Source organism: Ovis canadensis, chromosome 1 (assembly GCF_042477335.2).
Source record: "Ovis canadensis isolate MfBH-ARS-UI-01 breed Bighorn chromosome 1, ARS-UI_OviCan_v2, whole genome shotgun sequence".
In the NCBI taxonomy this organism is placed as follows: domain Eukaryota; kingdom Metazoa; phylum Chordata; class Mammalia; order Artiodactyla; family Bovidae; genus Ovis; species Ovis canadensis.
Genome location: NC_091245.1, coordinates 29,631,007 through 29,656,150, shown reverse-complemented (window position 1 = coordinate 29,656,150; position 25,144 = coordinate 29,631,007). Strand labels below are relative to the sequence as shown.

The window sequence follows — 25,144 nt, the reverse complement described above, 5'->3', positions numbered from 1 at the left end:
TCCTCTAGCTCCCCTGCCTGGCTCTCCCAGCCTCTGCTGAACTAGCCTCCTGTGGTCCATCAATCAGGTCCGATCTGATCTCAAGACCAAAGAGGCAAGAGGAGGCAGGGAGAAAGGAAGCAAGGAAAGGAAGGAGGGAGTTCGCCTTCAGTGAGCCCCCGGGTCAGCACAGCTCACCACTGCTTCCGCGGTCTCTAGGGCCCCAGCCATCCCGCAGGGCAGAATCTACTTTTCAGGGGACCAAATTCAGCCTTAAAGAGTGTAGACACCGTGACAGACACACAGGCGGTACAGAGTCAGCCCTCACCCTAGGGCTCCAAGGTACAATCCGGGGGCTTCAGCTGGCCCCAAGGAGGCAAGGCTCCCACATTCTGAGGTTGGGAGCCTTAGTTCTTCTGGTCTGAAGCCAGTCAGAGCAGGTAGGAGGATGAGGCTGCCAGTCCCTGTCCCAGGCAGGCTCAGTGACCTGAGGCAAGTCACTTCACCTTTCAGATGATCCCTTTGTCCAGTTAAAATCTGTCCTGGAGTGACCTTTGCCCTCAAGGGAAAGGGGACAGGTTCCAGGGCTTGATTTCAAATCCTGGTGCTGCTCTTCCCTAGAGTGAGCTGGGACAGTCACTGCCCTCCTTGAGGGTCACTTCCCACCCCTGTGAGATGAGGCCCTCGCAGGGGGCTTGGGGAAGACTGGGAATGCACAGTGCTCAGCACCACTGAGGGCTCTGCAGCTGGTGAGTGAGGGGAGAACCCACTGAGAAAGCCTCGTGACCATGATCCGTGGGACCCAGACCTACCAGGTTCCTGCCTCCCTGCTGTGGGACCAGGCAAGTGGCTTTCCTGCAACAGGAGGCCAAGGCATTCTCAGACCTGGGAGGGCAGACTAGACTCATTTGTCTGACCTAGAGAGGAGACCCCTGTCTACCCAGTCCTGACCTGGACAGGTCCATCCAGCTCTGTTTTTCCCCATGCCGGCCAGGCTGTAGCCCCACCCTGCCCCAGAACAAAAGGGACATTTGACATTCTTTGTCCTGAGCAGACTCATTCTCTGAGTGTTGGACCTGCCAGGCCTTGCAGCCAGGACCTGCCACCAACCCCTGCTGCAGGTCCCCCACCTCCACCCCCGCCCCCACCCCGTCCTGGCCCAGCTCTCCCAGGAGCCTGGAAGAGAGGGAGGGAGGCGTCTTAAAGGAGCAGTCTGCTCTCAGAAAATATTCCCCACCCCCACCATCGGAACTAGCAGGAAGGAAACCAGGCGGGGGAGGGGGATGGGAGAGGTGTCCACGGAGACTACAAGGCATGTGACTTGTTTGGGACTGGAGGGGCGTTAAAGTGGGGCTACAACTTACTCTTCTCCTGGCTCCCACCTAAGGGCTCTTTTCAGTTTTTTTTAGTGTCTTTTAAAGAAACTGGTCCCCAACCCTGCCTTGATTTGCTGTGTGACCTTGGGTGAGTTCCTTTCCCTCTCTGTGCCTTAGTCTCCCTTGTATAAAACAAGAGGAGAAACACGTATGAGATTTCTGAGCCAAACCCTGGTGAGGTGCTGGGATACCAGAGATGTCCTGCCCTCAGAATCTAGTCCTAGGTTTCCATGAAGATTCCACCAGGAAAAAGCCACGAAATGACTCTTAAGGTAAAAGGAATATGTTTCTGTGAAAGCAGGACCCCTAAGTGGTGGAGGAGAACTAGCCGCTCTTCCCTCCAACTGATAGTCTTATACAATGTCCAAAGCTTCCCCCTCTTCACCCACTGATAGGCTTGTGAGACAAACAAACTGAATAGTGTTCTCCTTGTACAGAAAATAAGGCTACAGGCACACCGAGGACAGGCCCCGACCCGCCCTGCGAGCTGGTGTTTGCAAAGTGATGCCTAAGCACTGAGCCAAATGGGGAAAGATAGGCGATGGGTCATTTGGTCGAGGGACCCAACAAGCAAGGGAAAAGCACTGATACGTCGCTGTGCTCTGGTTCCTTTGGCTGGAGCTTGGGGTGTGCTGGAGGGGAGCAGAGAGGGGAAGCCGGAGGGTCTTGGTTGCCTGACTGAGGAGTTTGTCCTCTGAGTGCCAAGTAGCTAAAGGGAGATTTTACGCCAGGCAGTATTCCTTCGCTACTGCTGTACTGACGGGAATGCATGGTGGGGGCCCAGACAGAGACCAAGGGCCAGCTGTACACATAGGTACCTTCTGACAAAGGGGCCCGTGAAGCCATGGGGGAGGGGCAACAGAGCAATTCCTCCCGGGAAAGAGGGGAAGTGAGCGGGGAGATGAAGCAGGGGAGAGGAAATGAAAGATTAAGTGCATAAAGGCCATAAAGCTCAGAACCGTCCAGGCTGGATGGATTCCCAGTTTATAGATACGTTTATGTTCAAGGATGCCCAGCCAGGCCTGATACGCCCGCAAGAGCAGCCACCCAGGGAGGCCAGGGGACCCTGGGCTAGAGGAGACCCTTCCTGCCACTGCGCTCCTCTCTTGCCCCCTCCCCTTCACTTACCCCCAACTCCTCAGGGCTGGCTGACAGCCCAGCTGGAAGCAATTGTGGGAGTCTCCAGCCTGGAGAGCTGCATCCCACAAAGGGCCCTGGTAAATAGCAGCCCGCACCCCAGACGGCCTGCAGCCCCCTCCCCCTCTGCAGCCCCCTGCCCGGAAATTTGAAACAACTGCTCTACACAGTCTTAAATCCTCCAGGAAGGAGCAGGAAGGGGTTGGCAGGCGGGAAACATGAGGCTGGCCAGGGTCCTCCCTGGAACTCCCTCTTTCCCTTCTCCCACCCTGAATTCCCCTAAAAGACTTCCTCCCACCTGCTCCCCTCAAAGTTTTGCCATGGGGTCCCCAGCTCCCTGACTTCCTATGCCGGTGTTCACTGCAAGGCATCGCAGCTGCAGTCTGTTGGAAACATCAAGTGGGCGGTGAGCACCCAGAGCGCAGAACAGTCCTATGCTTGCTTGGCCTGGGGCACTGGGTCCGCCACAGAGCAAATGCACAATATATATATGAAGAATGAACAGATGAAGCCACATGTGACCCTGAGCCACTGCTTGGCTCTTTTGAACTCAGTTTCCTCATCTATTAAATGGGCGCAATAACTTTTTCACCTAGTCTACTTTGTGCAAGTATTTTATGAACTGCGAAGCTGATAAGTCACAATGATTCAATTTCTGCCTTACTGGTCTTAACTTGCTCATCTGGAAAATGAGGGCCTGAGTTAAGTCCTAGCTAGGGGCTGTTCTAGCTCTGATACGATATTCCAAGACTTTAGCCAGTGGCAAGGATGTTCCTTAAATGTCACCTGGGTGGTAGGGGGACAGCAGAAGGTGAGGTAACAGGGAAAGAGCCCTGACTAGTGTTTGCTGCTTCTGTGCTGTGCTCAGTCGTGTCTGACTCTTTGCGACCCCATGGACTGTAGCCCACCAGGCTCCTCTGTTGGTGAGATTCTCCAGGCAAGAATGCTGGAGTGGGTTGCCATTTCCTCCTCCAGCGGATCTTCCCATCCCAGGGATCAAACCCACATGTCCTGCATCTCTCTGCCTAGAGTTTAGAAGGCCACCATTTTAGTTCCAGCGTGGCCCCTGACTTGCTGTGTGATCTCTGGGCCTTCGTTTACTTCTCTGTAAAATGGGAGTGGGTGGACACAGGATGCCTGAAGGGACCTCTTGCTTTTGAGCTCTGTGTTGACAGGCTGTTATCCAGTGAGGAGCCACTGCTGGGCTTTCAGTAGGAAAGCGGCATATGCTAGGAGTTGCACTTCAGGACACTCTGGCAGTGGCATGGCTTGAGGGTAGAAAGGTGAGGAGTCTGGAGGCTGGAGGGGGCTACTGTCTCTGCAGAGGCAGCTGAAGATAGCAGCCTCTACATCCTTCTTCACGCCATGCCTGACCCTGGGCTGCCCTGCCTCTTTCCAGTATCTCCTGCTTTTAACATTTACCCGTCTTTAAGACACAGTTCAGAGACCACCTTGTCTATGAGGGCTTCTCAGGTTATTGCTGATGCAGATAATGAGCTCTTCCCCTGTCATCCAGTTTCCTAGCTCTGTGTACCTTCATCACGGTACCAGTTGGAATTGTGTGTGTGTGTGTGTGTGTGTGCATGCATGCATGTGTGTGTACTCTCACCTGGGCTGTGAACTCCTGAGGTCAGGGCGGGTGCCCCACTCCTCCCCATACCATCTCTTATACCCATCACATGGAGCCCAGAGGAGGTGCTCAATACACAGAGGACTGATGTATGCAGAGGACTGATGCCACAGCACCCTACTCCTTGAGTCCACCTACAGTGTAGGAGACTGGGCTCCAGCCTCAGTTTAACTACTAAGAGCCCTGTGACCTTGGGCCAGTCACTTCTCCTCTCTGAATAAAGGTCCCTTTCGGCCTCATGGGAAGTATCCCCATTATTCAGTCTCAAGTCAGCACTCCCTTCACTCAGCACTTTTTCCCTTCCTGTGGCCTGGGTCACAGTGAGCTGCTACGAGTATGACTCCCATTGGAACCTGAGCTCACTGAGAACTTCATTCCTGGGTCTTGCACAGTGCTGTCTGCTCAAGGGGCGCTTGACAGATCTGTATAGATGTCCACTCCTTGGTCCTTCTAGAGGGCGCATATAGGAGCTCCATAAACAGTGATGTAAGATCAAATGTGCACCTTTGCAAGAGGCCAGGAGCCTTCACTGCCTAAGCCCTGCCTGCCACAGTCCTGCCTCTGTCCACCCACCCACCCTCTTGCCCAGCCATCCTTCTGGGGCTAGTCCGGCCTCCCCTGAGAAGTGTGGGGAAGAGGTGCTGTCAGCAGATGGGTCTTTAGCCAGCACTGCTCTGCCCCAGGCAAGCCCTGCTCGAATCTCAGCCAGAGTCCCCCTCCCACTCCCCCGCCCCCATGGGCTGGGACAGACCTCAGCCAGCAGGCCTCCCAGCTTTGATCAATACAGGGCAAGCAGCCAAGGCGGCTGCAGGCTCCATCCTCCCAGGAGGCCCCAGCTCAGCCCGGGTCACATGGGGGAGGGGGCTGCAGCCTGGCTCAGGGACTCTGGGGGTGGGGCGGGGCAGGGGAGAGTAGGAAAGGCAGGCATCACTCACAGTCATTCATTCCTTCACCCACTCACTTCTCTGCCCACAGATGTTCAATCCACAAATATTTAGTGAGTATCAGCTATGCACCAGGCACTGTCATCAGCTCTGGGGACAATGTGAGGAAAAGACAGCAGCTTTTGTGGAAATGAGTGTTCTAATGGGGAAGAAGATGAACAAAAATAAGAAGTTTCAAAATGTGATAAAAATAAAATATGATAGGGTGACAGATTGGGGCAGCATTCCGCAGGCTGGCCAGTGTGTATGTTCAGTCACTAAGTCGTATCTGACTCTTTGCAACCCCATGGACTGCAGTAGGCCAGGCTGCTCTGTCCTTCACTGTCTCCAGGAGTTTGCTCAAATTCATGTCCATTGTGTCAATGATGCCATCCAACCATCTCATCCTCTGCTGCTCCCTTCTTCTTCTGCCTTCAATCTTTCCCAGCATCAGGGTCTTTTCTAATGAGTCAGCTATTCGCATCAGGTGGCCAGAATATTGGAGCTTCAGCTTCAGTATCAGTCCTTCCAGTGAATATTCAGGGTTGATTTCCTTTAGGATTAACTGGATTGATCTCCTTGCAGTCCAAGGGACTCTCAAGAGTTTTCTCCAGCACCAGAACTCAAAAGCATCAATTCTTCAGTGTTCAGCCTTTATTATGGTCCACCTCTCACATCCAGGGAGGGTGCTTATCTGAGACCTGGAATGATGATGAGATCCCACCAGGTAGCTCAGATCAGGAAGCAGATGCTGAGATGGAAATTTGTATGCAGGCAGTTTGTTGGGTTGCTCACCGGCTCACAGGACACCTATGGGCCAGGGAGAGAGGCAGCCTAGAGTAGGAGAAGTGGGGTTATGCTACAGTCATAGCAGAGGTCTCAGCTCACCCCCACCGACCAAGAAGTTAGCCTTTAAGAGTTATCCCAGGGCCTCCCTAGTGGTCCAGTAGTTAAGAATTCAGCTCGCGCAACCCACTCCAGTAGTCTTGCCTGGAAAAGTCCATGGACAGAGGAGCCTGGCGGGCTGCAGTCCACGGTTACATGACTGATTATGCATGCATGAGGGTGGAGGGAGATGGGTTGGTAGCAATAAACTGGTAGAACTAACCAAAAAAAAAAAAAATTCAACTTGCAAAGCAAGGAACACCTGGTCCAGGAATATCCCACATACCACAGAGCAACTGAGCCCACTCACTGTAGCTACTGAGCCCACACTCCCGACAGCCCATGCTCTGCAACAAGAGAAGCCACTGCAATAAGAAGCCCTTGCTTCACGACAAAGAGTCGTCCCCACTTGCCACAACTATAGAAAGCCCACGCACAGCAGCAAAGACTCAGCACTGCCAAAAATAAATACATCTTTTTTTTAAAAAAGAGTTGTCCCAGCACCAGGCAGGCCTTTGTACCCCTACACTGACCAGCCATTGGGTAGGTGCCCCCAGGAAGGAGCAAGCCAGCTGCCTTCGGTTAGAGGCATTCCCACAGAGTCTCAACTGCTAACTGCTGCCAGCAACACTCAGCAGCTGGGAGAATTCAGGACCTCACCCCAGAAGGGGGCCATAGGGGCACACCTCAGTATCCACAAGGCAGGCCAAGATCTGGAGGAAGAAGGTTCCAGACAGAGGGAATAGCAATGCAAATTCCCTGAGGCAGAAGCAAGCTTAGCCTGACTGAGGCACAGAGAGAAGTCCAGCATGGTCAGAGTGTGCCCCGATGGAAAGGGAGTCACAGGACAGCAGTCAGAGGCACGCACAGACCACTCCAGAAGGGCCTTATGAACCCTGGGACTTTCTTCTAAGTGTAAAGGATCACCCCGGGAGGGCTTTAAAAAGAGAGTGATCTGATAATTACCTATTAACACTATCCAAGCTTCTGAGTGGAGAAGGGGAGGGGAGGGAGGTGGGCGGGGAGAGCATTTAGGAAACTGTGGAAGGGTCCAGGTGAGAGCCCCTGGTGGTTTAACTAGGATGAGCAGGAGTAAACTGCTGTCCAGTACTAGACAGTGCTGGGAAACTTACAGAAACCTCGGGGGGTTGGCTGAGGGTGGAGCTCAGAAGTGTCGCTATTGGAACAAGATAAAGCCACTACCCATCCATTAATTTACCTAAAATATGTACTGATTAGGCACCTGCTCTTTGCCGGGGACTGTGCTAGGAGCTGGGATTACAGCAGTGAAAGGTGTAGCCATGGTCCTGACCTCATGGAGATTATAGTCTGGTGGGTATTGGGTGGGATCAGTGCTCTGAAAAAAAAAACTCTGGATTTCCTCTTGTAAGCAATGGGGAGACTTTTTTTTTTTTTAATTAAGGTATATCTTATGAACAGAAGATTGTCCAATCTAAAGTACCCCTTTTAATGAATTATAAGCATCACTCAACCAAGATTCAGAACATTTCCTGTGCCCAGAAGGCTATTTCATGTACTCTCCCAACCAGGTCACCTACAGAGCAACCACTGTTTTGATCTCGATCATCACATGTTCAATTTGTCTGCTTTTGAACTCCATATAAATGTATGTATGTGCTTGATTGTGCCTGGTTTCTTTTGCCCAAGATTATGTTCAAGGGATTCATATGTATTGCCACATGTAGCAATTGCCTGTTCTTTCTCATGGCTATATAACATTTCACCATGAAGGTGAAGTCACTCAGTCGTGTCCAGCTCTTTGCAACCCCATGGACTGTAGCCCGCCAGGCTCCTCTGTCCATGGAACTCTCCAGGCAAGAATATTGGAGTCGGTAGACATTCCCTGGGCTTCCCAGGTGGCTCAGTGGGTAAAGAGTCGGCCTGCAATGCAGGAGACACAGGCAGATGTGAGTTTGATCCCCGGATTGGGACTATCCTCTGAAGGAGGGCATGGCAACCCACTCCAGTATTCTTGTCTGGAGAATCCCAGAACAGAGGAGCCTGGTGGGCTACAGCCCATAGGGTCCCAAAAGAGTCAGACACAACTGAAGTGACTGAGCATGCATACAGCCGTTTCCTTTTCCAGGGATCTTCTGAACCCAGGGATCAAATCCAGGTCTCTTGCATTGCAGGCAGATTCTTTACCATGTGAGCCACCAGGGAAGCACAATATTTCACTATATATATATATATATATATATATATATATATATATATATATATATGTATGTATGTATACACACACACACAATATTTTATTTATCTATCCTACTTTTTTAAATTAATCACTCTATTTTACTTTTTTGTCCACGCCACATGGCTTGTAGGATCTTAGATCCCTGACTAGGGAAGGAATGCATTGCTTCCTGCAGTGGAAACATGGAGTCCTAACCACTGGACTGCCGGGGAATTTCCTGGCAGTTTCTACTGTTAATGGACATTTGGGTCATTTCCAATTCTTGGCTATTATAAATAATGCTATGAATATTTCGGTATATTTCCTTTGGTGGATATACACGTGCTCGTTTCTGTTGAGTATATATCCAGGAGTGGAATTCCTGATACAGAATATATATATATATCTTTAGCTTTGGAAATACTACCAGTTTCTAAAGTATTGCATCAATATATATTTCTATTAACAATGTATGAGAGTTCCAGTTACTCTGTATTTTTGCAAACACTTGAAAATGTTGGTCCTTTTCATTTTAGCCATACTGGAAGGTATAGAACATTAACAGTATCTCATTGTGGTTCATATTTGCATCTCACTGATGACTAATGATGTGGAGCACCTTTTCGTATGCTTGTTGATTTACGAAGTGTCCAAGTCTCTTGCCTGTTTTTCGCTTTTAATGCATTGTCTAGGTTTCTCGATACATGAGTTCTTTAAATTTTCTAGGTATGAGTCCCTTGTTTGACATACATATTGCAATTATCTCCTCCCAGTTTGTAGCTTATATTTTCACTCTCTTAGTGATACCTTTTGATGAATAGTTCTTAATTTTAATGATGTTCATTTCCTTTATCTTTTCAACCTTTTCCTTTATGGTTGATTTTTTTCAGCATATATGTGATATGCTTAAACAATCTTCGCCTACCTCAAGGTTATAAGAGATTCTCTTATATTTTCTTCTAGAAGTTTCTTTTTTGGCTGCACTGCACAGCATGTGGAATCTTTGTTCCCCAACCAGGGACGGAACCCATGCCCACTGTAGTGGAAGCATGTCTTAACCACTGGACCACCGGGAAAGTCCCAAGGACCCTGATCCATGTGAATCAACGTTTCTGTGTGGTGTGAGGTAGAAGTCAAGGCTCGTTCAGCACCCATTTCCAACCAAGCTCCATTTAAATTTCTAGCACCAGTTTTTTGAAAATATTTTTTTCTTCTAGTGAATTGCAGTGGCCATTTTCTCATAAATCAAGTGTTCTTATATGTACAAGCCTACTTCCGAGTTCTCTGTTCTGTAGAATTGGTCACCTTGACTACTCTGTGCCAGTACTATGTGTTAATTATTAAAGTTTTATAATGAGTTTTCACATATGATAGTCTAAGTCCTCAAGCTTTATTCTTCTCCAAAATCTCACTGTCTTTTTAGGTTCTCTGTATTTTCGTATAAACTTTAGAATCAGAGTGTTAACTTTTAAAAAGCTATTAGATTTTTTATTGGAATTGTACTGAGTCTAGAGGTCAATTTTAGAAGAATTAGCACCTTAACAAATACTGGCCTAAAAACTCTCTATCCCTTAAAACTTCATCTGACCATCAGGCCAACTTAGATGCTGCTCCTTCTGAACTTTCATTGTACTTTCTATGTACTTCCTTTCACGTTTCACTTTCCTGCACTGGAGAAGGAAATGGCAGCCCACGCCAGTGTTCTTGCCTGGAGAATCCCAGGGACGGGGGAGCCTGGTAGGCTGCAGTCCATGGGTCGCTAAGAGTTGGGCACAACTGAGCGACTTCACTTTCACTTTTCACTTTCCTGCATTGGAGAAGGGAATGGCAACCCACTCCAGTGTTCTCGCCTGGAGAATCCCAGGGACGGGGGAGCCTTGTGGGTTGCCGTCTACGGGGTCGCACAGAGTCGGACTTGACTGAAGTGACTTAGCAGCAGGTATGTTTATATTGTGTATAGACTGAGCAGACTGAATAGAAACTGATTAGATGTCTATACCTAACTTAAGAGGTGATCTCTTGGGCTATCAAGGCATCCTTGTATCCTAATACTTAGTAAAATGCATAGTATATAGTAAGTGTTTAATATAAGTTTGATGAATGAATGAATAAAACCCCAGTCACTTTGTACTCAGAGTTTGTCACTTTGATATCTGGCAATGCCTTCACTCCTAATTCTGCAGTCTGACCAGTTTTTTAAAGTAAGGAATAAAGATGGAGACAGAGCAGGTAGACAGCTCAACCATTCAATGCCACAACTAAAGACAGAACTCAAACTGTATACCCTATTGTCATTGAGTTAGTGAGAGTATCTCCATACAAGAACCTCATGTGCAAATGGGGTGATCCCCTGGCACTTTCCATGGCAGTTCTTAGCAATAAAACTGCTGTCATAGATATGAGAATTATTCTTATTTGAATGCCTCATAGGAATAGGAACCAAATATTCACTGTCCCCTTGCTTAGCCCTGTCATCACACACACACACACACACACACACACACACACACACACAAAGTACCAAATCTTCCAATCCATGAACATGGTATATCCCTCCATTTATTTAGGTCTTCTTTTACTTTCTGAAGCACTAAAGTTTCAGAGTGAAGGTTTTGCACATATTTTATTGCATTTATTCTTAGGTATTTGATGTTTTTGATGCCATTATAAATAGTATTATTTTCAAATTTCATTTTCTAATTGTCTGTTGCTACTATAGAAAAAATAATTATTTTTGTATATTGTCCTGTATCTCAAAACTTTGCTAAATTAATTCTAATACTTTATAGATTTTTTGTAATTCTTACATCCACAGTGATGTCATCAGAAACTAATGGCAGTTTTACTTCTTTTTCAAGCTTTATACTTTTTATGACTTTTTCTTCCCTTATTGTCCCAGCTAGACCGTTAGTATAATGATTGAAGAAAAACAGTGTGATGGTATATTCTCACCTTGTTCTTGGGATAAAGTGTTCAACATTTCACATTAAACATGGTTTCCCTGGTGGCTCAGAGGTAAAGAATCCACTTGCAAAGCAGGACCCACACAAGGTGCAGGTTCAATCCCTGGGTCAGGAAGATCCCCTGGAGAAGGAAATGGCAACCCACTCCAGTATTTTTGCCTGGGAAATCCCATAGATAGAGGAGCCTGGTGGGCTACAGTCCATGGGGTCTCAAAGAGTCAGGCACGATTGAGCATACATGCACATAGGATTTTTGCGGATATTCTTTCTCAGATTAAAGAAATTTCCTACTATTCTTAGTTTATTGAGAGCTTTATTATGAACTGATATTAAATTTTATCAATTTATTTATTTATTTCTGTACTGAAATGATGATGTTTTTCTTTTATTCTCTGACTATGATAAAATTATACTGATCTAATAAAGGACATTAAACTAAACTTGCAATTCCGGAATAAGCCCCACTTGATCATAACATATGCCATCATATAGCATGGATCAGGGAGAGCAAGGCTGGATGTAGTGAAACCATTGAGAAGGGTGGTGCGAAAATCCTCATGAGAGAGGAGGAGGGCCTGGACTAGTGTATAGACTGTGATGAATGAAGAAGATACTCTGAAAGGGTGGAGTGGGCAGGACATGGTGGCAAATGAGATATGAGGCCTATTGAGAACAAGGGCTTCTGGTCTGAGCATCTAAGTCGGATGATAGTGGTGCCATCCTCTAGGAAGGTGGCTGTAAGTCTGGGCTGGCAGAGAACAATGAGTTCTCTTTCAGATGTATTACAGATACCCAGTGGAGTGGCGCAGGAGACAGGATGCCATGCAGCACTGGAGCTCGGGGGAGGGATCTGGGTGAAGGTGTGACATGAATGTTTTCTACTTAGAGGAAGTGGTGGAAGCCTTGAGAACCGAAGACATGGGCTGGGGACAAAGCACAGAATGAAGAGAGAGGAGAGGCCTAGGACATACCCCTGAGAAAGGCCCATATTTAAGAGAGAGGTTGAGGATGCAAAACTGGGAAGAAGATGGAGAAAAGAGGAGCCAGAAAGGATGAAGGAAATCCAGGAGTCCAGGATATCAAGGGGCCATGAAAGACCATGTTCCAGGGAAGGAGTGATCAGCTGTTTCAGACAGGAAGTCAAGTGATGAAACATTCCTGATTGGACTTCACTCTAGGTGCCTCTGGGGGCTGAGGCAGAGGCAGGGCTGAGAGGTCAGAGAGGAGAGCTGGCTTCGCACGTGGGAGCAGGATCAGAGGTCCGGTACTCACACTTCATACATCAGAGATGGAGGCACATCACAGCTGTGGCAAAACAAGGACCAGAAACCTGTCACCCTAAATCCCTGACCTGACCCAAGCACTTTCAGTATTGCTCTCAACAATAATAGCTAATTACTAAATGCCAGGCGCTGTTCTGAGCATTTTACAACTTAACTGATTTAATCCTTAAGATATGAGATAAGTAAATTTATTTCCCATTTTGAAGACGAAGAAACTGAGGCACAGAGCGTTCTTAACCACTTCTCACGCTTTCAAACCTTAAAAACTACACTTTCCGTTGATCTGAAAATAAGGATCCAATCCTCCAATCTCATGATTTTTGAGTCTGTATTATCTGTGTTCCCCTTGGCCTCCAGAAAGTGATGCCCAGTCATTGCCACTACTCTGCTTTGATCTTTCTATAGATCCCTACTGCCTTCATCCTAACCTCTAGCCTGGTGCTGCTCCTCCTGGGCTGGCCCAGGTATACCTCATCAGCCACCACAGCAACTGACCTCCCTGTGTGTATCAGTCAGGGCTGTTAGTTGCTAGTAACAGAATCCATTTGAGCATGTGAAAGCAGAAATTGGGTTTGTTGCAAGTGTTAGGAATTCAGAGAATCATCAGGAGGATGAGAGGAGCAGACGCAATGATAAAATTGCTTCCAGGAGCAAACCGCAGAACTGGCCATCTCAGGACCTTCTGTCTCTGCCATCACTCTAGCAAATACCAACTGCTAGGACCTCAGCTTCAGTGAAAACTGCTGCTGCTACTGCCACAAAACCAATGCCACATCTGTGTCAGGGACTCAACCTAGCAACCTGTGCTGCTTTCCAAACCACCTCCACCAGCAACGTACCATCTCACTGGGGTTCTCTTTCTTTATGCTGCTCTTTCTTGAAGCAAGTCCTGAATGATTGGCAGAGCTAGGTCACATGACTGTTTCCTAGCTGCAAGGGAAGCTGGGAATTGATGCTCTATCTTCTATTTTGGGAAGGTGGAATCCATTAGGGAGAATCACACAAATATAGAAAGACTGTTCAGAAGAAGATGGACAATGATGAATATGACAAATGTCCTGGACACAGAAACTCTCCTTTAGCCTGGAATGCCCTTTTCTGTACCTGATGAACGACATCTCATTCTTAAATCGATTTCGCTGTGTCAGGTCTTAGCTGCAGCACGTGGGACCTTTGTTGCTTCATACAGACTGTCTAGTTGCAGCACATAGGCTCAGTAGTTACGGTTTATGGCCTTAGTATTTCTGTGGCATGCAGGGTCTAGTCCCATGGCCAGGGGTCAAACCTAATTTCCCTGCCTTCCGAGGTGGATGCTCAACCTCTGGACCACCAGGGACACCCCAACGTCTCATTTTTTAAGGCTTCCTTGAGTGTCACCTCTTTCAGGAAGCCTGTCTTGACTGCCCACCCTCATCCCACAGCTGCCTGGGTGTAGTTAGGTGCCATCCTAGTGCCCTATAGACTTATAGCACTGATCACAACAGGCCAAGGGCTGTGATTAGCCTCCCCTGCCCCCACTAGACTATGAACTTCCTGAAAGGCAGGGGCTCCCTCATCAAGCTCTTGCCATAGGCCTGACATCAATGGAAACTTAATGAGGGTTTTCTGAATAAATAAATAGATAAATGAATGAAGAGGGTGAGTTCTCCTCTACCTAGACTTTGGCAGAAACAGGAGTCTCTCCAGGGAAACGGAGGCCCAGAAGAAGGGATATAGGCACGGAGGCGGTAGGTGAAAACAGAAATGAGCAAGGGAGAGAAGAGGCTGCTAATCTATTAGACTCATTACAGCATATTGTTTACGTGGTTGGGTTCCCTGTTGGCTCCATCTGTTGTGAAAGAAATGTTCAGGGACACACCTGGGACTAGGGACAGAGTTTGGGGATCCATATGGAACCAGCTAGGGTAACTGTGATTTCCTAAGCCAGGAAGATGGAGCAGAAGGGAAAGAAGGACAAGAGATCTGGCTTTGAATCCCTTTTCTGATACTGGTTCCCTGAGAGGCTTTGGCAATTGCTTCTATCTTCCCTGTGCCTCAGTTCCCTCATTTATAAAATGGGGATATGAATGCCTCACTCCTCCCAGGTGTGTGAGGAGAGAAGTGGCTGGCACATGGTTGGCACTCAGAAAATGGGTCCTCCTGCTCTGAGCTGGGGCTTCCCAGTGGCGCTAGTGGTAAAGAACATGCCTGCCAATGCACAAGAGATGTGAGTTTGATCCCTGGTCAGGAAGATCCCCTGGAGGAGGACGCAGCAACCCGTTTCAGTATCCTTGCCTGGAGAATCCCATGGACAGAGAAGCCTCGCGAGCTGCAGTCCATAGGGTCGCAAAGAGTCAGACACAACTGAAAAGACTTAGCGTGCACACAAGTGCTCTGAGCCAGGAGCCAGTCTTTCCTTCTCTCCCTCTAATCCTCTCTGAAAGCCTCCTACCCTGCCCAGCCCAGTCCTCCTTCCCCTTGATGTCACACAAATCTTTCTGGTGCTTTATATTTATTTTTTAATTAAATTAAATTAATTTATTTACTTTTGGCGGCTTGCAGGGATCTCAGCTCCCCTCCTGGGCCTTGGCAGTGAGAGCATTGAATCCTAACCACTAGATCACCAGGAACTCCCTTTTGGTGCTTTTAAAATGCTTATTGAGGGACTTCTCTGGCGGTCCAGTGGTTAAGACTGTACGTTCAATGCAGCAGTCACGCTTTCAATCCCTGGTCAAGAAACTAATCCCACATGCTGCCCAAAATAAATAAAATAAAAATTAAAGGTTTTAACAGACAGCTTGTTATTCATGATAACACAAATAAATACTTTAATTAAAAAAATAAAATGCCTATTGAATTCATTGAAATACAAAAAGTACCTTAAGAAGCTAACTCCCTAGGGTGAAGGGAAGTCAGTGTGTGTAGCTGGGCAGAAAGTTAGTACACCCAGGCCTCCCTGGGACAGTCAGCCCAGCCACACGTGAAGCCATCGGCAGGAACCCAGACTCCTCACTTTTTACATGGATCTCTGAAAAGGAGCGGGTAACTCACTTAGCAAGCGAACTATCCTTCTAGAAGTGCTAGGATAGAATGGTGGCCACCTAGCTTCCTCTGCCTGATCAGCTTTCATTCCCCTTCTTTGGTAGCAAAGCCCACTCTTCCTTTCAGCAGCTCGCTGTGTGTTACTCTCGGTTCTGTAAGGCTGACCTCAGGCTGCCTGGCTGGTCAGAGCACTCTTTGGCCTTGAGCACAGGGATGGGGCTTGAGGTGGTCACGTGATCCATGTCAGGTCAATGAGAGGAAAAACCTGGGGTTCTCGGCAGAGCTCCCAGGAGGGAAATGCTGCTCATTCACAGGACTTACTCTGCGGGTAGAGCGTACACCTGGACCCAGCAGTGACTACCTTTGAGGCTTTTTAGGGAGAGCCTGTCTAACGATGCGGAGAAGGCAATGGCACCCCACTCCAGTACTCTTGCCTGGAAAATCCCATGGATGGAGCAGCCTGGTAGGCTGCAGTCCATGGGGTTGCTAAGAGTCAGACATGACTGAGCTTCTTCACTTTCTCTTTTCACTTTCATGCATTGGAGGAGGAAATGGCAACCCACCCCAGTGTTCTTGCCTGGAGAATCCCAGGGACAGGGGAGCCTGGTGGGCTGCCATCCGTGGGGTCGCATAGAGTCGGACACGACTGAAGCGACTTGGCAGCAGCAGCAGCGGCAGTCTAGCGATGAAGTTGACACCAAAGAAAGCAGAGCCGAGAGTTAGAAACACATGGCTGATGGCGGTGTTTGAGTGCCTGAACCCAGTCAGCCTGCTGCCAGAGCTGCCCCTGTGCTTTTCAGCTACACGAGTGAAGAATTCCCTGTTTTGCTTAAGCTACTTGAAGTTAGGTTGCTTTCAGATCTAGATTAAGTCACTAGGTGTGGGAATCTTTTTGTCTCTCAAAAGCCACAGGAAAAAGCAATTGACAAACTGGTGGTAGTGGGGGTCACCACAGAGAGGCCCTTGGTGCCTTTGGGACAGGGCTGAAGAAGATTTGCTTTCCCTGTATCTGTCCAGTTTTATGTCTTTAATTGTTTTTTCCCCCTGCTGCATGTGGGATCTTAGTTCCCTGACCAGGGATCGAACCTGGGCCTCTAGTAGTGGAAGCACAGAATCCTAACCACTGGATCACTAGGGAATCCCCTGTATTTTCTGTTTAAAAAATTCAATTGTTTACACTCAAGCCATAGAGCTTGCTGTTGAAAGAACAACAGAACAGTTTTCTCACTTACCTAAACACATTTCTTCCAAGTTATATTATGCCATTTTAGAAAATTTGAAAATACCAAAATATTGTAAAGAAGAGTCAAAGCATCTGTAACTGTGTCATGGTTGACATTTTAAGATATTTCTTTCTGGCCTTTAATTACTTTTCATGTTTTGTTGTTATTCAGTCTTATTTAATCCCCACAGCAACCCCATGAGGTAAGACCCACCGATGTCCCATTTTGCAGAGGATAAAACTGACCCTTAGAGAGGATAAGTGACTTGCTCACATTGAAAGGTACTAACTAGCAGATACAGAACACACAGACTCACACTTCATACACAGATGATTTGGGGGGGAAAATGTCTCATACTTTATAAGTAGTTTATATTCTTATGTTTTTCACTTAAAATTATATCATAAACATTCTCTATGATATTGACTATTTCTTTAAAACACAATTGTTAATGGCTGTAAAATATTCTCTGATATGGCTGAAGCATTATTACATTATCTCATCATAACCTCTGACTATTACAACTGTTTTAATGTTTCTTTCTTATTCATTTTATTGTGATAAACTCTTTAGCATGTGAAAGCTAGGCTTCTCTGGCTATCTGTTCACATTAACCCCCAGAAGCAGACTTGCTGGGTTAAGAACAGGAATAGTGTGTCACTCTGCCCTCTAGAAGGCTGCTCCCAGGGACAGACAGTTCCTGAAGCATCTGTGAGTGTGCCCCAGCCATCACACACTCAACAGCACCAGTCACTACTTCACACACTTGCCCACCCCCATCCCCGTTTCCATGACACAACAAGTATCCACATTCACATTGATCCTTCTTGTGTAGAATGTGAAAGGTCTTGGGTACCAATAGGACAGAAGGCTGTGAAATTTCCTTCTTCCTTTCGTCTTTATCACCTGCAATGTGGGCACAGGTTCTCACTCCAAGCCTCAGTCCTAAATTGGAAACGGAAGACTCCCTCTTGGTTAAGAATATCCAAACGTGATTAAACAAATGGAAGAAGCAGTTGGGAGTATACACGACCATGAAGAGAGCAAGTTGCTAGCAAAGAAGAACACATCTAAATTAAATTCCAGATAGAATCCAGGTTTTAACACACATGATGAAATAAAAAATGCGCTAGAGGAAAACACAGATGAAGTATTTCATGACCTAGGGAATGGGCAGAGACTATAAGGCGTGACATTAACCCAGAAACTATTAAAGAAAAAAATAACAAATTTGAGAACATAAAAAACTTGAAATTTCCATATAGCAAAAACTCTGTAAACAGAGTCAAAAGATAATTATTATGCATTATACGTACACCATTATAACTTACTTATAAATAAGAGTCTAACTTCATTAAAGTATAATTTTTAATAAATTAATGACTAACAGATATAAAAGTAAATGATATGAGCAAGATGTTTGCATAAAAACAAAAGTTAATAAACAGAATAAAAAGATGAGTACCTTACTTATAATTCAATTAATGCAAATTAAAACACTGACATACCAAATTGTCAAGATTGTCAGTGAGATCCCAATGAGATGTTAGATCGCCAAGATGAAAAAGATGGGTAGAATATTGATAAAGAGGAAAGCCAACTGGAACATTCCAGTTAGCTTAGTGACTACATAAATGGGCATAATAATTTTGGAGGGTAATCTGTTCCCCTATGCTGTTAAGAATGAGGTATCCTTATATGTAATATGAAAAGATGTCTAGGATATATTGCTAAGAGAAAATAAGCAAGCTACAGAACAGTATATATCACTATCACACGAATTCATTTGTTAAAAATAGAAGGGATATACAAATAAATTGTATTTAGAGGTTATAGAAATATTTGGAAGGATACACAAGAAGCTGCTACCTGTTAGCTGTTAACGGTTAACTGAGGGAGTTTAGGTGGGAGAAAAAGACAATGAGGGCTTTTACTTTTCACTTTTTTCTGTACTATTTGAACTTTTTTCTACATCACACATATGTTTTATTTAAAATATGTAAAACATGCATACAGGAATATTATTTCCCAAATTAAATCCTCCATGGCTTCCTTTTTCTTGTAGAATCAAGTACGACCCTCCTAGCAACGTCCCCCTATAGTGGCCTTTGACGGCGTACCTTCTGAGCCACGCTGCTTCACGCCTCTGTGACTGTGCTGTGCGGACTGCTCGTCTCCCATTCCTGTCCTGCCACCATCTGCCTGGAACTCCTCCCCATCCTTTAAGACCCACTCAAGCACTTCCTTCTCTGGGCAGTCTTTCTAGATTTCCCATAATGAAATTCTCATTCCCTGTGATACCTTACACATCCTTTTAACTCTTACTATTTCCTATTAAGCTTTATATTTGTCAGCTTTATTAGACATAGAGCACGGGTTCAGTTCAGTTCAGTTCTGTCGCTCAGTCATGTCTGACTCTTTGCGATCCCATGAATCACAGCACGCCAGGCCTCCCTGTCCATCACCAACTCCCGGAGTTCACCCAAACTCATGTCCATCGAGTCAGTGATGCCATCCAGCCATCTCATCCTCTATCATCCCTTCTCTTCCTGCCCCCAATCCCTCCCAGCATCAGGGTCTTTTTAGCCAGTACCTATATGCAGGTCAGGAAGCAACAGTTAGAACTGGACAGGGAACAACAGACTGGTTCCAAATAGGAAAAGGAGTACGTCAAGGCTATATATTGTCACCCTGCTTATTTAACTTATATGCAGAGTACATCATGAGAAACGCTGGGCTGGAAGAAGCATAAGCTGGAATCAAGATTGCCGGAAGAAATACCAGTAACTTCAGATATGCAGATGACACCACCCTTATGGAAGAAAGTGAAGAGGAACTAAAAAGCCTCTTGATGAAAGTGAAAGTGGAGAATGAAAAAGTTGGCCTAAAGCTCAACATTCAGAAAATGAAGATCATGGCATCTGGTCCCATCATTTCATGGGAAATAGATGGGGAAACAGTGGAAACAGTGTCAGACTTTATTTTTGGGGGCTCCAAAATCACTGCAGATGGTGACTGCAGCCATGAAATTAAAAGATGCTTACTCCTTGGAAGAAAAGTTATGACCAACCTAGATAGCATATTCAAAAGCAGAGACATTACTTTCCCAACAAAGGTCCGTCTAGTCAAGGTTATGGTTTTTCCTGTGGTCATGTATGGATGTGAGAGTTGGACTGTGAAGAAAGCTGAGTATGGAAGAATTGATGCTTTTGAACTGTGGTGTTGGAGAAGACTCTTGAGACTCTCCCTTGGACTGCAAGGAGATCCAACCAGTCCATTCTGAAGGAGATCAGCCCTGGGATTTCTTTGGAGGGAATAATGCTAAAGCTGAAACTCCAGTACTTTGGCCACCTCATGTGAAGAGTTGATTCATTGGAAAAGACTCTGATGCTGGGAGGGATTGGGGGCAGGAGGAGAAGGGGACGACAGAGGATGAGATGGCTGGATGGCATCACTGACTTGAGGGACGTGAGTCTGAGTGAACCCGAGAAGTTGGTGATGGACAGGGAGGCCTGGAGTGCTGTGATTCATGGGGTCACAAAGAGTGGGACATGAATGAGCGACTGAACTGAACTGAACTGAAGATTAGTTCATGTCTCTAGAAGCAGGAAATGAACACACCACTCTACTCCAAGACTCCAAGTCTTTGCTTATATTTCTTTCCCTGCCTTTTCTTCATGATTCCCTAAAAGCAATACCTGGTCAGGATCATTACTATCTCTACTAAATAAAGTTGGCTCAATGTGTATCCAAAGCACATACACACACAAAGAAAAAATCATATATTTTAATTACACTGTAATTCCACCTTGTGTCCATAAACTGATGAAGCCACACCCACCCCCCGCCCCTCTGCCCCCTGCCCCCACTCAGGCCTAACACCTTGGTCTAAACAGGCCCACTCTCAGTTGCAGTCCATTAAGGAGCCTCTTTGAGCCTGGGAGCACACCCAGCCAGGACTGTTGATGGGTTACAGGTATGTTCTTGCTGTTCTCAGATAGGAGTATGGGTGAGAAAGGCAAGAGTGGTGGCCCCTTCCCCTTAAGAGTCCAAGTGCCCTCATGGATTCAGGCAGGACAATGCCAGGGGCGGGGGGCACACCCTCAGAAGACACACCTCAGCCCTCCAGCTTTACCAAGGGACACTTCAAGAAACACCACAGGAAAATGTTTTCTTATTTGCTCTACAGCTGTGTTTGAGTTTGCGCTCTGTGACGTCACATGCTGCAACCATTAACATGTTTTATCTTATGTGACAGAAGCAGACGAATGTGAGATGGAGAGGAGTCCACCGAAAGGCTCTGCCGCGGCGTGCAGGTGGCCTGTTGGGCCTTGGAGTGGACACCGTGGGCATGGCGCTGGAGACTGGCAGCAGGAGCCAGCAGACTGCCTCCTGAGGTGCGTATCAGACCTCTCTGTGCCTGGCTCACACTCTCTGACTCCCTTCTCTGCATGGATTTTGAGCCGATTTGCACTGACAATCCTTCATCTCAAAATGGGACTTGCTCAGCTCTCACATCCTGCTCCAAGCTTCTCTCGGGCTGCCACCTGTGGCACCTGTGGGAACTTGCTCAGCACGCATTCAGGGGTCACCCAGGGATGCAGTGGTGAACTTCCCTACGCAGTAAGGCCAGGAGCCAATGGAGATGGTCCTCTCGCTTTACCCCCTCCAGACTGTTCTGAGACTCAAGCTCCAATCCTCAGAAAGTCCTTGTGGACTTTAGCATACAATGGGATAAACTTTGGCTTAGATTTCTCTTCCCAGTTTCTCCTGCTCCCAGGAATCCCTTCCCAAATATACTTCTTACACAAAAGCCCTGCTCAGGCTCTAAGTTCAGGGGAGCACAGATGATGACAAAAACCTCATCTTGGGGGATGGATGACTGATTACTTTGTTTGAGACAGGTCAAGGTTCAGATTCCAAAGAAAGCTTTTAATTGTTAAGGCTTAGATCATGGTCCACCCTTTGGGCACAATGATGGCAAGCCCCCAGGACTCTATCCTGTGGTGGAGGGATAGTTCCCCATAGCCAATCAAGATAGCTATCAGGGACTTCCCTGCTGGCTCAGTGCCTAAGGGCTCTCAATGCAGGTTCAACCTCTGATGAGGGAACTAGATCCCACATGCCCCAAGTAAGAGCCCGCATGCTGTAACAAAAGATCTCACATGCCTCAGTGAAGATTCTGAGTGTTGCAACTAAGACCCAGCACAGCCAAATAATTTTTATTTTTTAAAGATGGCTATCAGAAGAAAGGTGAGAGACGACCTTTAGTAAGCTTCCTTACATTACAAGTACCTTGAGGCAGCATGTACATACCATATCTAGACCAAGCTCTTAACAAAGCTTGGAAACACCCACACAAACCTTCTGGCATTGCCTTCTCAGGACACGGCACCACCATTCTCCCAGATGCCCAAGCCTGAGTCCCGGGAGGTTGCCTCTTCCCCTCTCTTCTCCACCGCAGTCAGATCATCACCCAGCCTGGCACCCACCTCTGACTCCTTAATGTGTCCTGACTTTCTCCTGCTCTCCCTCTCACTGCCATTGCCCAAAGTCTTCCAAATGATCTCCCTACCCTAACACACACACACACACACACACACACACACACACACACACACACACTCTTTCCGTCTCTCCTGCAAACTGTTCTTATCTATTAGAGCGATTTTCCTAAGATACAGATTTGAACACATCACTTCACTGCTGAAAAGTCTTGGCTGTCTCCCCATTGCCCTCAGGATGAAGTCTTGGAAACCTCGGTGGCATAATCTTGTCAAGACCAGGCCCTGATAGCCTCTCTGTCATCAGCCCCTGGCATTCCTCCTTCCTATACAACTTCCTCTGCCGCCACACTGAACTACAAGCCAGTCTCTCTCACCCTGGTGCCTAGAATGCTCTTCTGCGATAGTTACCATTCTCAGTGGCAAGTAACAAAACACTCTGTCTCAAACTGGCTCACACAATCAGGAAATCCCTTCTTTCATTTGGCATGGAGATACGATGGGTCCTAGACGCTATACAATTAGCAGCTCAAAAACATGGAGTCAGCTCTTTTTGGTCTCTTTTCTCTGCCACTCTTGGGATCAGATTCATTCTAACATAGAATCCTCTCCAGGCTGGAAGAAGATGATAGGAGACTCATACTTCACTCCTAGACATGACAACATCCACCAGAAGAAAAAGAGACCATGCCGAGGACGTCCCTGGTAGTTCAGCGATGGAGAATTTGATCCCTGGTGCGGGAAGACTCCACGTGCCTTAGAGCAGCTAAGCCCGTGCTCCACAACAAGAGAAGCCATTGAGATGAGAAGCCCGAGCGTCCCAACAAAGAGTAGCCCCCACTCGCCGCAACCAGAGAAAGCCCGCGCAGAGCAACGAAGACTCAGAGCAGCCAGTGAGTAAATAAATAAGTAAAGAGACCATGCCAAGTGTCTCTTTACTGTGCACTTGGTAACTCTTCTTAGAAGCCCCCTAGCAGACATTCCCTCACCTCTCATTGGCTAGGATCACATACATGCCCATTTCTAAATCAGTCGCCAACAATAGAAAAGAGGTTATAATTGGTGGAAGAGATGTGGGGGTGGGGGTCAATCTCCATGACTACGACACCGCCCCTCCTAATTTGTCTGGCCAATTTGTTTCAAAACTCAACTGAAATGTCATCTCCTCTGGAAAGTCACCAAATAGAAACCTCCTTCCTCTTACCTATCTCTCTCTACTATTACTACTATCCTTACCCTCAGACTCTTAAGTTCTTTCATAGCAAGGAGCTAGTTCATATTTACTCTGTATACGCAGTGCCTAGCTCAGGGCTGGCACAGAAAAAATTCGTTTGTTGAATATTTCTGTAATTTGGAAAAACTTTATTCTTTCTTTGTTGGCCATGCTACCCAGCTTGTGGGATCTTAGTTCCCTGACCAGGGATTGAACCTGGGCCCACAGCAGTAAAAATCCTAAACACTGGACCACCAGGGAACTTCCCCAAACTCTACTATTTAAGTCAAAAAGTACTTTTACTATATATTCGCTCTACAACCAAATTTTTCCACTTTGCAACATATTCCGTCATATTATATCATCTTTTATGACAGTTAAATGGCATTTCTTAGTATTGACACTCTGTACCATAAATTATTTAACCAACCCCGGAGTCTTTGGCCATTTAGATTGTTTCCAGTTTTTCTGTATTAGAAACAATGTTGCAGCAAACTTCCTTTCTCACAGATCCCCAGCACTTGGATTAGTTCCCTATGATAAATTCCTACAAGTGGCCGGTGGTGTTTGAAAAAACAGAGGGCTGCAAATTCTTTGATATTCGTCCCATCAAGTTCTCCCACGTGAAATCTGGAAGAAACTGTGAAGCTTTGACGACTGGAGTACAGCAAGAATGATGATATGTGACTTCTGAGGGCAGATCATAAAGATTCCTGCAGCTTCTACCTCGGATTTTCGGAAAGCACCCTCTCAAGATTCTCCCATTTGAAACACAGCAAAGTCACACGGTGAGGCCACAATAATCCTGGCTGAACCCAACTTTTGCGTCATCCTAGCCTAAGGAAACGGCAACCCACTCCAGTGTTCTTGCCTGGAGACTCCCAGGAACGGGGGAGCCTGGTGGGCTGCTGCCTATGGGGTCGCACAGGGTCGGACACGACTGAAGCGACTCAGCAGCAGCAGCAGCAGCCTAGGCACCGATGTGTGAGAGAAGGAACCTCTGGAAGATCCCAGCCCCAGCTGTTGGAGTCTTGTTAGCTGAGTCCTCGGACACTGTGTGACAGAGGATGGCATCCTTGCCCTGCCCTGTCCAACGCCCATGGAATCCCCGAACACAAGAAAACAGCTGATGTTCCCATTAAGCATGGGGTTGTTGGTTAGGCAGCAATGTGTGTGTGTGCTCAATTGCGTTTGATTCTTTGCAACCTGAGGAACTGTAGCTCCTCTGTCCGTGGACTTTTTTCAGACAAGAATACTGGAGTGGGTCAGCATTTCCTCCTCCAGGGAATCTTCCCTAACAGGGAGTTGAACCTGTTTCCTCTGTCTCCTGCACTGGCAGGTGGATTCTTAACCACCGAGCCACGTGGGAAGCCCTATGCAAAAACAGTACCTGTAAAACTGGGATTCCTCTCATAAAGAGTATATACATTTTAAACCTTTCGAGCCTTTAATAAATATTTAATGAAATTTTACAACTCAATGGAAAAACACTTTTGCTTCCTTTGAGAAACTGCCTCCATGACACAGTGGGGCAGATGTGCTTCTGAACTGATAGCTTGAGCAAGTTTACCAACATGCTGTTGATTGAGTTCTCTGGAAACTGACTGTCCCTGACTGAGACCCAGTGGTGGCCCAAGGTTTATTGGGAAGTGTGCCTTCCCAATGGGAGATGTGCCTGTAAGGAAGTGGGAAGGCAGGATTGGTCACAGGTACGAGTTGGTTTTCAACGTGGCTCTAACTGAGGCCTCAGCTGATTCTAGATAAAGCCCTGGAGCTGGGATGGTCTTTCAAAGGTGTCCCAAATTGAAGC

At 46.7% G+C, this 25,144-nt stretch overlaps 1 long non-coding RNA gene across 1 annotated transcript; it reads left to right on the top strand.

Moving 5' to 3' along the window:
* The first annotated feature begins 561 nt into the window (after nucleotides 1-561).
* On the top strand, nucleotides 562-24,809 carry LOC138441500 (uncharacterized). Its single transcript, XR_011257367.1, has 4 exons — nucleotides 562-728; nucleotides 20,876-21,014; nucleotides 22,736-23,014; nucleotides 23,845-24,809. It is a non-coding gene; the product is annotated as an uncharacterized lncRNA (long non-coding RNA).
* Nucleotides 24,810-25,144: the final 335 nt, after the last annotated feature.